Source organism: Eurosta solidaginis, chromosome 1 (assembly GCF_040869045.1).
Source record: "Eurosta solidaginis isolate ZX-2024a chromosome 1, ASM4086904v1, whole genome shotgun sequence".
In the NCBI taxonomy this organism is placed as follows: domain Eukaryota; kingdom Metazoa; phylum Arthropoda; class Insecta; order Diptera; family Tephritidae; genus Eurosta; species Eurosta solidaginis.
This window is the reverse complement of record NC_090319.1, coordinates 131,025,692-131,036,715: the sequence shown is the minus strand read 5'-3', so window position 1 is coordinate 131,036,715 and position 11,024 is coordinate 131,025,692. Positions and strand designations below refer to the sequence as shown.

The 11,024-nt window shown below is 39.1% G+C and overlaps 1 pseudogene; it reads right to left on the bottom strand.

The window, feature by feature from the left end:
* Positions 1–210: 210 nt before the first annotated feature.
* Positions 211–956, bottom strand: LOC137237801 (deoxyribonuclease TATDN1-like; annotated as a pseudogene).
* Positions 957–11,024: the final 10,068 nt, after the last annotated feature.

The window sequence follows — 11,024 nt, the reverse complement described above, 5'->3', positions numbered from 1 at the left end:
TACCATCTATATAAATGTATATTTGTAGTTTATGTTTTTCTTAAAGCCATATGCGGGTGTACGTGTGAGTAACTACTTCGGCTGATGATTACATGTGTTTTCGTTGCCTTGTATGTATGTGTGTAAATGACGATTGATTTGTTCATGTATACAAGAGTGGCAGATTGCTTTATTGTTTTTGTGCCTTTATTTACTAACAACATAGTGATACTAAAAGTCGCCACAATATTTATATCCCGCATGTGAAGGACGTATACCACACCAAGGACAATCGATCTTCAACATTATTTGTTCATTCGGCAATCTTTTCGCTACTTCTAAAGTATTCTCCGTCTTCAGCGAGCAACCATTTAGGCCAATGGAAAGTGCATCGTTTGTAATAACTTTGTCCGCTCTCTCTAAAGTACCATCAAAACTATGCACTACACCGACCACACATCGTTCAAGTATTTCCATAAAATCTCTATGCGCACTCCTGCAATGTAGATATAGTGGCAAACGAAATTCGGCAGCCAAACTTAATTGTTTCTCGAAATATGGTTTTTGTGTTTCTTTAAGGCAGAAATGCAATCTATCATAATCTAATCCACATTCGCCAACTGCAATAACTTTATTTGGATTTTCACGTATTTTATTGCGCAAGTCTTCGTAATATTTTTCTAGGTTCTCGTTGAATTCATTGCAACGCGTTAGATGACAGCCCATTGTGATGCTGAGACGAGCTGTAGTTTAATTAATACTTTAAATATAGAATTTGTTGTGAATTTAAATTGCCTTTGCAATTGTGTACTTTAGTTCTTACCATCCCTTTTAGCCAGCTCTAGTGCTTCGACTGCCTCATCGAGTGTGCCTACTGTGATTATCGTTTTCTGCAAGCGTTGCTTTCAGGAACGCTCCAACAGCAAATCTAAATCTTTGGTATGCTTCTAAGTACCACTATATATACCACGAAACATTGGATCTGTAAGATTAGCATCAATGTCTAATAACGAAGAAATAAATTAAAAGAGGGTTGAGTATATACGGGTTTACCTTTATACTTTAATGACATTTTTAGCCTTCTAAATACATATCTGCATGCAGTCACTGGAATTCTGTAAAGAAAATATATCGCTCGTGTCCAAGTCACCCGTTACCCAAAAGCAGCTGATATTTTGACTCACGCACCGCCACAAACGTCCACATCTAACGGCTGCCAAACAGCTGTTGAGTAGCAAGCGTTCATGGGATTTACTGGGCCCAATTATTTTGATTCCACCATGGCATTAATTGCCGTGTACAAAAACAAGGTCTTATTAAGTTGCACCCTGCTATAAAGTATGACTTCATACCTTCCCCTTCCAAAGGCACCCGGTTCTATGTACCGGACCGACTCGGGATTTTTCCCGACCAAGGGCTCTGAAATGATACCCCTAAAAATTAAATAATATCCTTGTAGCGGGACTGCACCATATTCTCCTCTCCCGGAAGGTATCGAACCCAATAGGGGACCTGTACTTGATCCCGGTCCAGAGAAATAGTTTTGCTCTGTTTGCCGGAAAAGATTTTTCTAGAACGGTCATACTCTTGTCAGTGTGTCACGTATAATATTGTAACGCATTTACTTGCAATTGCCCTTATGTGCAATCTTCTGCTGAGTGCGAATCACTAAACTGTTGATAATATTTAATAATGCAAAATGGCCTTTATTAAAGTACTTCACAATAACACTCAAACTTTGCAGCGAATAGCTTGCTTAATAACCAAACTGATTTATAGCTCAAATGAAACTGACTTTCAAAATAATACCGCGATTGCTCGCTAGATATCGTCTTAATCGAAATTGCTTATAGCGCCTCTACCGCTGGTGCTTTTATACTCTGTGATTTCTTCGTGGCATCTTCTAGGCGCTTCCAGAATTTGCTTAGTTGCTGTCATATAATTATAACTACAGATGCACGTATATAGCTTCTCATATGCGTGTATTTGTGAGCGACACTTCAACAATTCCAATTGCATACTTTTGGGAGCATCTCTTCTCTGCTGCGTATACGTACATATGTGTAGACATAATGTTTTATTCGTTTATGTAGATACATAATGATTGAATTATTGATGTGAATTCACGTCACTGCTTAGCATCGGCTTAGAGATAGCAGGCACCCCTTAGTTTTGCTAATATACGTAACACTGCCCTCCACCTAATTCTGATCGTCCCGATCAGACAAATCTCTCGATCTAAACGCTGCTAGCATTGCCAAATGTACCACTCTTTTATTTCGTGATTTCCCAATTGCTTTTATCCGGTAGATCATTGATCGTCTTCACAACTCTGTACGGGCCTTCCCAACTGCACCGATATTTGGATGGAACACCTTTCCGCCGGTGAGGGTTGTATAGCAGTACCAAATCTCCCTCCCGGAAACCTTCCAAATTATTTTCCCTGTCGTACCTGTGTTTCATCTTACTACTCATTATCCTGGTTCGTTCTCTCGCACTCTGTTGTTTGGCCAATTCTTCTTCGCAGAGCTTGTACTTGACGGATTGAGTTTGCATCATCATTATCGTCTGGACGTTTCACAACAGAAGTGCGCGCTGGCTTGAAACCACCCTTGCATTCTTTCTGAAAAATTCTTTCAGTCGTTTTAGTGCATCCATTAGGGTTTTTCGATGCCGGTCTTTTTCTCGCAGGTACTTTTAATTTCGCTTTATTTGGCCCATTCGATTCATCAACCTTTTCTTTTGACTTTCGTGGCCTTTGTCGGGTCTTCTCCACCATTACTCGATTACTACTGAACTCTTTCTCCAACTTGAAGTTAAGTGGTATATCCTGGTTCTCATAACGCATCATCCTTCTCTACATATCGATCTTGATGTCATGGTCAACCAAGAAGTCCACTCCAAATATTACTTCCTCAACGATCTTCGCCACAACGAATTTGTGTAGAACCGTGACCTTTCCAATCAAGACTTCACATATCACTTCTCCCTGGACTTGGTTATACTCGCCAGAGACCGTACGCAACCTTGCTCCAGGTAACGGTTTTACTCTCCTGTTGACCAACTCAGATCGGATCAAGGAATGGGATGCGCCCGTATCTACAGTCAGTACACGTTCTTTGCCATCTACATTCCCTCTGACGGTAAGACTGCTCGATTTTCTACCAATTTGCGACACAGATATCACAGGACATTCAATAGCCGGGACAAGTTTTCGTTCCTTACATCCGACACGCTCTTGCTCATTTCCGCCAGCTTTGCGTTTACGGCCACCCACATTGTTGGAACTATTAGGACCAAGATCGCAAAGACGTGCAATGTGACCGGACTTCCCGCATTTGAAGCATTTGATAACTTTTTCACTACGCTTTTGCGATCCTTTCAGCGCCTCCAATATTTCGTCTACCCACTCTGGCCTTTCTACTTCCACACGGCTTGCTTTGAAAAATGGCTTACACAGAAGCGACGCTGTTTTCTGAATCAGAGCTTGTGACACCGTTTCTGCGAATGTTGGCTTTGGGTTTGCGTATGTGGCTCGCTTTGTTTCGACGTCCCGTATGCCATTTATAAAGCTCTGAATATTCACTATTTCCGTGTATTCCACGGGTGCATCAGCATTTGCAAGATGAGCCAATCTTTCAATGTCCGAAGCAAACTCCTGCAATGTCTGATTTGCTTTTTGGCAGCGGTTTTGCAATTCTATTTGAAATATCTGTTTCCATCAAAGCCTCATAACTGTTCCGTTCGTACTCTGGAATAGTCTGTAAGATTTCAGCAGCTATTCCTTTCAATGCTACGAAGTGTGCGGCAACTTTATCTTCCACATTCCAGTTGTTCACTGCTGCGGTCTTCTCAAACTGTAGCTTAAAGACCTGGAAAGAAACAGAACCGTCAAAGGATGGTGTTTTTACCTTCGTATTGCTTGCTGAAATAACTGGGCGATTTAGTTGCAGCTCCTGTATACGACCTTTTAAAGCATCTACCTCAGCCTCGATTTTGTTCTCAAACTGCATTATTTTTTCATCCATACGGGCTTCTAGTTGTACAGAGATCTGCGATGATACCTGTGCTGAAATTTGTCTCGACATTTCGGATATACGTGCCTCCTGTGCTTCAATCCTGGATGCTATTTGTGACGACATTTCGGATATACGTGCCTCCTGTGTTTCAATCCTGGATGTTATTTGTGACGACATTTCGGATATACGTGTCTCCTGTGATTCCATTTGGGATACCATGTATGTCTTCTGTTCTGCCAGTTGAGTTTCCATCTTGGATGTAATACGTGTCTCTTAGGATTCCATCTGTGATGACATATGCGTTTTCTGTTCTTCTAGTTGAAATGACATTGTCGATGTTTGAGCAGATATTGCAGCCAAAATCATGTTCAAGTCTGTGCTCGATGTTTCGCTTTTTTCTTCAATTTTTGTTCTTGTCTCGTCCCCATCAGGATAAAAGACATACTCGTCCACATCAATTCCTTCTGCTTCCATTGCCTCTCGCAGCCGTGCCTGAAGTTCGAGTTTAACGCCGCTTGTATTCAATCCACGGCTCTCCAACTCCTTCTTTAGTTGCTGGATCTTCAATTCACTGAACTTTGCCATGTCCTTGTTATCCTCTGGAATTTATTCAACAATTCCTCTTCTGACACCAATCGTAACGAATTTACTTGCAATTCCCCTTATTTGCAATCTTCTGCTGAGTTCGAATCACTAAACTGTTGAATAAATAACTCCAATATTTAATAATGCAAAATGGCCTTTATTAAAGTACTTCACAATAACACTCAAACTTTGCAACGAATAGCTTGCTTAATAACCAAATTGATTTATAGCTCAAATGAAACTGACTTTCAAAATAATACTGCTATTGCTCGCTAGAAATCGTCTTAATCGAAACTGCTTATAGCGCCTCTACCGCTGGTGCTTTTATACTCTTTGATTCACACGTGGCATCTTCTAGGCGCTCCCAGAATTTGCTTAGTTGCCGTCATATAATTATAACTACAGATGCACGTATATAGCTTCTCATATGCGTGCATTTGTTAGCGACACTTCAACAATTCCAATTGCATACTTTTGGGAGCATCTCTTCTCTGCTGCGTATACGTACATATGTGTAGACATAATGTTTTATTCGTTTATGTAGATACATAATGACTGAATTATTGATGTGAATTCACGTCACTGCTTAGCATCGGCTTAGAGATAGCAGCACCCCTTAGTTTTGCTAATATTCGTAACAATATTATTATTATGTCATTGATATCTGCAAAATGACAAAAAGTAAATAAAACAAGAATGAGAATAAATAAACAGCTCTTTACCTCTCTTTTGCGTTAAATAAGCCTGTTTATCAGAAAACCAAGATTTATTTGTTGATTTTCTTTTTTCCCAGAATGTGTTTTTTTTTTTTTGTTTTTTGACGTTAAAAGTAAAGTGTCATTTCTCTCCATACATCACTTTTGATAGAAGAAATTTAAAGAAATATTGATAGTTTATCGACGATCGGCATCAAGGTTGCATTTTCACTTCTGCTTCTGCTTGGTAATTGTATCATGGTATAACCAAAACCAAAAAACTCACAAGTTTCACGGCAAGTTCGGATGCTGCTTCACTGATTGCGCTGCCAAAAATCCACAAGCCGCATACTCCAATGAGGCGCATCATTAAGTTTAATCGACACCATGTTACAAACTGCCCAAATATTTAAAAACGATATTGAACGATACTCGAGATCTAAGGAAAAAATATACAATAGCTAATACAACAGAACTTGCAGAAACTTGAGACCGTAGAGCTTACAAAAAACAGCAAATTGGTATCATTCGATATAAAAGATTTATACCGCTATCGGAGACTTTGGACATAGTTAGCTCAACAATAGTTCATAATACTGTGGCGAATTTTCACATCACTAAATAAAGGCACATCAACAAAAACATTAAAGCAAGCTACATAAACACATTAGTCATCCTTTACCCACATACGCACAAGGCTACGAAGAGATAACTCACACACAAATGTAGTCATCATCCGAAGTAGTACTCACGCATACACCCGCATATGGCTATAAGATAGACATAAACTACAAAACATACATGTATATAGCTAATAGCTAAGCAAGAGATACAATTGTTCTGGAATACAGTTTCGCGAAATGACTACACCTTCGGAGAAATGGATGAACGAGAAAACAGAGAGTATAAAAGCAGCACAGGCTGAGTAGTCAGTAATCAGTTTTGATTTAATCACGCTATTGGTTGTGAAGTATAAGTGTTATTATGAAGTACTTTCAAAGTAGTCTAATAAAGAACATTTTGCATAATTAATATTGGAGTTATTTTTCAACCGTTTAGCGATTCGAACGTTTGCAGAAGGTTTGGAATAAGCGGAATTTCCCTAAATTCGTTACAATATGAGTTAGAAGAGGAATTGTTGAATAATTTCTGAAGATTGCGAATACAACTTGGACATGGCAAAGTTGAGTGAATTGAAGATCCAGCAACTGAACGAGGAGATAGAAGCCCATGGATTGGCTACTACTGGCAATAAATCCGAGCTACAAAGACGACTAAGGGTAGCTACGGTATTTGAAGGAATCAGTGCTGACGAGTATGTCTTTCATTCTTATAGCGACAAGACAACAACAAAAATGGAAGAAAAAACATGAAACACCGCAGACAGTGACGAGCACAGATTTCAAAATGATATTGGCTGCAATATCTGCACAAACATCTACAATGGCATCTCAGTTGGAGTCACAGGAGGCACGCATTTCAGAAATGTCGTCACAAATGTCATCTCAATTGGAAGAACAGAAGACATATGTATATGTCATCTCAACTGGAAGCGCAAGAGGCACGTATGGATATCTGAAATGTTGACAAAAATTTCGGAACAGGTATCATCGCAGCTCTTTGCGAAATTGGAAGAGCAGGATGCAACAATTTTACAACTCGAGGACAAAATTGATGCCGAGATAAAAGCGTTGTGAGGTCTTATGCAGCAGTTACAACTAAATTTCCCAGCTGTTCCAGTGAGCAATCCGAAGGCAAAAACTCCATATTTTGATCTTTTGACGGCTCTGTTCCTTTCCAGGTATTCAAACTTCAATTTAAGAAGACGTCTGCAGTGAACAACTGTAATGCGGAAGATAAAGTTGCTGCACTGTTCGTGGCATTGAAAGGGCCTGCAGCTGACATCTTACAGACTATTCCAGAGTTCGAGCGGAACAGTTATGAAGCATTGATGGCCGCTGCCGAGACACGTTACGAAAGCGAATTGTTGTTGAGTGATATTTCGGCAGGACTTCCGAGATGATTAATTTTATGATTTTTCCGGTCAATTTATTTTTGTAAAGTTGGTTTTTATGGTCCACTTGGGAAATTCTCCCTTTGAACATATTAGTTGGCTAGTGATAGGTGAAAGGGTGAAGATTCACCTCACTCGCGTCTGCCTGGGGTGGTTAAAACAATTTTTTTTCATACTAGTGGTATCGCCAAAAATTTCAGTGACATTGACGAAATTTCAATATCACATGGCTCTCTTATGCAGGTGGCTCATCTCATCAGCTGACTTGGATTTCTGATATTGTGCTGGCATAGAGATTGTCAAACGGAGATGGCAAACGCGAAATTTAACCAAGATATTGGGAATTATTTACTGCCGTGGGGGTAAAATTTTATCTAATTTATCGCATAATTTCCCACAACACACAAGAGTTGCAAATGGTATGCTTCCTCTACATTCACCTAACAGCAAGATCGTTGGGAAAAAGGGAAATAACGTGAAAAATAAAACACGATTCTATTGGGTCGTAAAAAACCTGCCACAGCCGAGATAATTCACTCCAGACTCCACAGCTGGAGTGTTATGCATCCAAACATTTATTTTACACAAGCCTTCGTATATACTGGCGTCATAGCTGCATTGAAATACCAAAAAATATATATATAGACATAAGCACGTCCTTTAATACCATTTGTTAATCACAAACTACAAATTTTAGGAATGCTTATTGCCTCTGGAGCACATAAAACACGCTAATCGTTTGCACGCTCATACTGTTAAAATTATAAATCATACATATTGCTCAGGAAAGTGCATACAATTTTATGTTGATATCATCAAAAGGAAAGCCAGAAAACGGTCGGGACGTGGTAAAACATAAATTGCGCCTTTGGCATCCATGCACCTTTAATTGTAAAGATAAACGACCTGCGATAGTTTGGCTATATTCGGGCGCCAAAACCGCGCGCTATCACCACTATCAGAGTTTCCCCACCAACACAGCTAGACCGCGCGCCACAGCCACCACCAACACGGCTACACCGAGCGCAACAACCACCACAAGTACCATCACATCGCGCCAAGACCGCGCGCAACAACCACCAACAGTACAAACAACGCGCGCCAAGACCGCGGGCCATAACCACTAACAGCGACAACTTCACCAGCAACAACAACATCACAAATAACCACGCCGGCAGAGGCCCACGGTACGAACTCTTGCCGGCTATGTAAATACCAGCCACCGGGTGAGTCGCCGCCAAGTAGTTAGTAGCATACACCGTAGGCATTTGACACAAGTAAATGTATATATATTTTTAAATTAAAATAAAACGAAAAAGGAAGTTACGGGTAGACCACTAGGGTGTATAAGTGTACCTAAGCATTTAAATAAAAATGTTTTTTTTTGTTTGAATTTTTGTTTTTAAGGCGGGGTTTTTTCCTTTTTCGAATTTATCTGCACATATGTAAAGAAAGTACATACATATAAATTTGATGCACATTGGCGCGCATGGATTCATTCAGTTCACTACAGCCCAGCTCTACTGGAGCTCAGTTGCAGTTGATTTTAGTATTTAGATGCATTTTTTTTGCATTATCCTACTTAGTAGGATAGATAAAAATTAGAAATTTTTTTTCAAGGCCTAAGCCTTGAAGGGAGATAATAGCATAAAATCATTTGGCATTAATTTTCGATGCTATTTTCGTGCTCACTGCTGTAAACAATTCAAACATTTTTTTCTATTAAATTTAATGAACTCATGTTAGATTTTTGAAATAACACCATTTAAAATATACATTAATGTATGTATATGCAAAATCGTAGAAAGGAAAATACATAAAATTATATGAACTTCATTTAATTTTTTTATGCATAAAATTTGTTCTTTAGATACTACGCACGGTACGTATATGACGCTTAGGGCGTATTCGTTTAAATATACTTAGCTTTTAAGGAAGCGCACTCGTGAAAGGCGTGAACTATTGCCGTTGACGGCCAATAAGCATTGAACTTTTTCCACCATCTGTTCATGAGTATCGAAACGTTAATGTTTACGGCAAACCCAATTAGAAAATTTCGGATTATTAAATTTAAAATCAAATGAATAAAATTAAGGATTTGATATCAAATGCATAATCATGATAAATACATTGACTATATATGTATATTTAGCTTTAAGAGACTATACATGCCAATCTGTATGTTATATACACATATTAATTAAAAGTGTCCAACCATTTTCATTTGCCCTTATGGAAAATTAGTACATTTGTACATACATAGATGTATAAGAGCTTCTTTAATTTTCAACTTCGCAAGTAAACATACTACATCTTTTAGATAACTAATTTAGAAAAGTTCAGTCTGTACCCTTCCGATGGTATGAGGCCCATTCATAACTGCATACAAGCTTTTAATATAGTTTTTTTTATATAACTTTCTTATGTGGTATACACAATGCGTATGGAAGGATTAAATGAAATAATTAAACGCCTTGAAAACATACAAATAATTTTTTTTTGTCCAGATACAGGTAACATGTATTGAACATTCTTGAGAATACTGTAGAAATTTGATAACAATTGCAATTGTTTGAAAGCATGGCATCCTTATCGCTAAATCTGCCAAAACAAAAAGCTGTTTCTTATTAAAAGCTTAGAATTATTCTTTAACTGTTCCCTCTTACACAAAATTAGTATGTAGAAACATAAGAATTGCTTCCATGAGCTCTAGGATTATATTAATTAAAACAAAACAAACAAAAATTTTATCATTTGGGTTTTTTTTTTGAAGTGAACTATAAATAAAAAGTTTGTAAAATGGGAATGCTGATATCTATATTCATTTAGAAGGCACATAGGGTAACTCAGGTAAGGGGCCACCGAAAAATTAGGTGCGTCGGTGGCCATGGATTTTGAGGGTGTGATAATGCACCGGGCGTCGCAACAACACCCGCGGCGCCCTATGTATATTCGGCCCTTTTCTTCTTTTTCTTTAAATTTCAGCTTTTTTTTTATTTGGTTTTCAGCGTTATAACCGGGCGTATCCGGTTCTAATTTTTTTTTTTTTGTGATTTCCGTTATACTAGTAGTTTCCAGTTATAATCAAATTTAAATTCGAGTCTTATTTTTCGTAAATTTTTTTGCGTTTGGATATATTTTTTTTTTTTTTGAATTTTTGAATTTTCAATTTGAATGTTTTAACGGTCTGTCCGTGGCATCCGGTTCGACCGGATGTCGTTTTATTTTGAAATTATAAGCATATTGAATCGTCTCTGCGCTTCTGTCAGTTGTGATAGGCATGATAGGATTTTTTTCTGTTTATAGCGCAGGACAACAGGGTTGGCAAGAAACCCGCCCAGCCGACATGACTAACCACAGAGCACCCCTAGATCATGCCGACTGCCTTCTTTGCTGCTCCATTGTAGATGCGTTACCATAACAGATGGCGCCCAACGTGGCAACTGAGGCGCTGGTCGCGGTGGTCAGTTCGGCTCAACTTGTGAAGTTGACCACCCCACGAGTCCGAGGTGAGCAGCCGCAGGAGCAGCCACCTGCGTTGCGGTGGGATGGTTGGGCGGATCAGGCTGTCCGGAGTGGTCTTCGGGACAGTGGCTGACGGTTGCATGAGACTGCACGTCAAGTCCTCCGGATTTTGCATTTCACCCGGTGAGGCTGCACGCACTTAGTTTTTTTTTTGTAGATTGGGGTTTTGAGTTTCCGGATGTTGTCCGTTAGTCGGCTTTAGTAAAT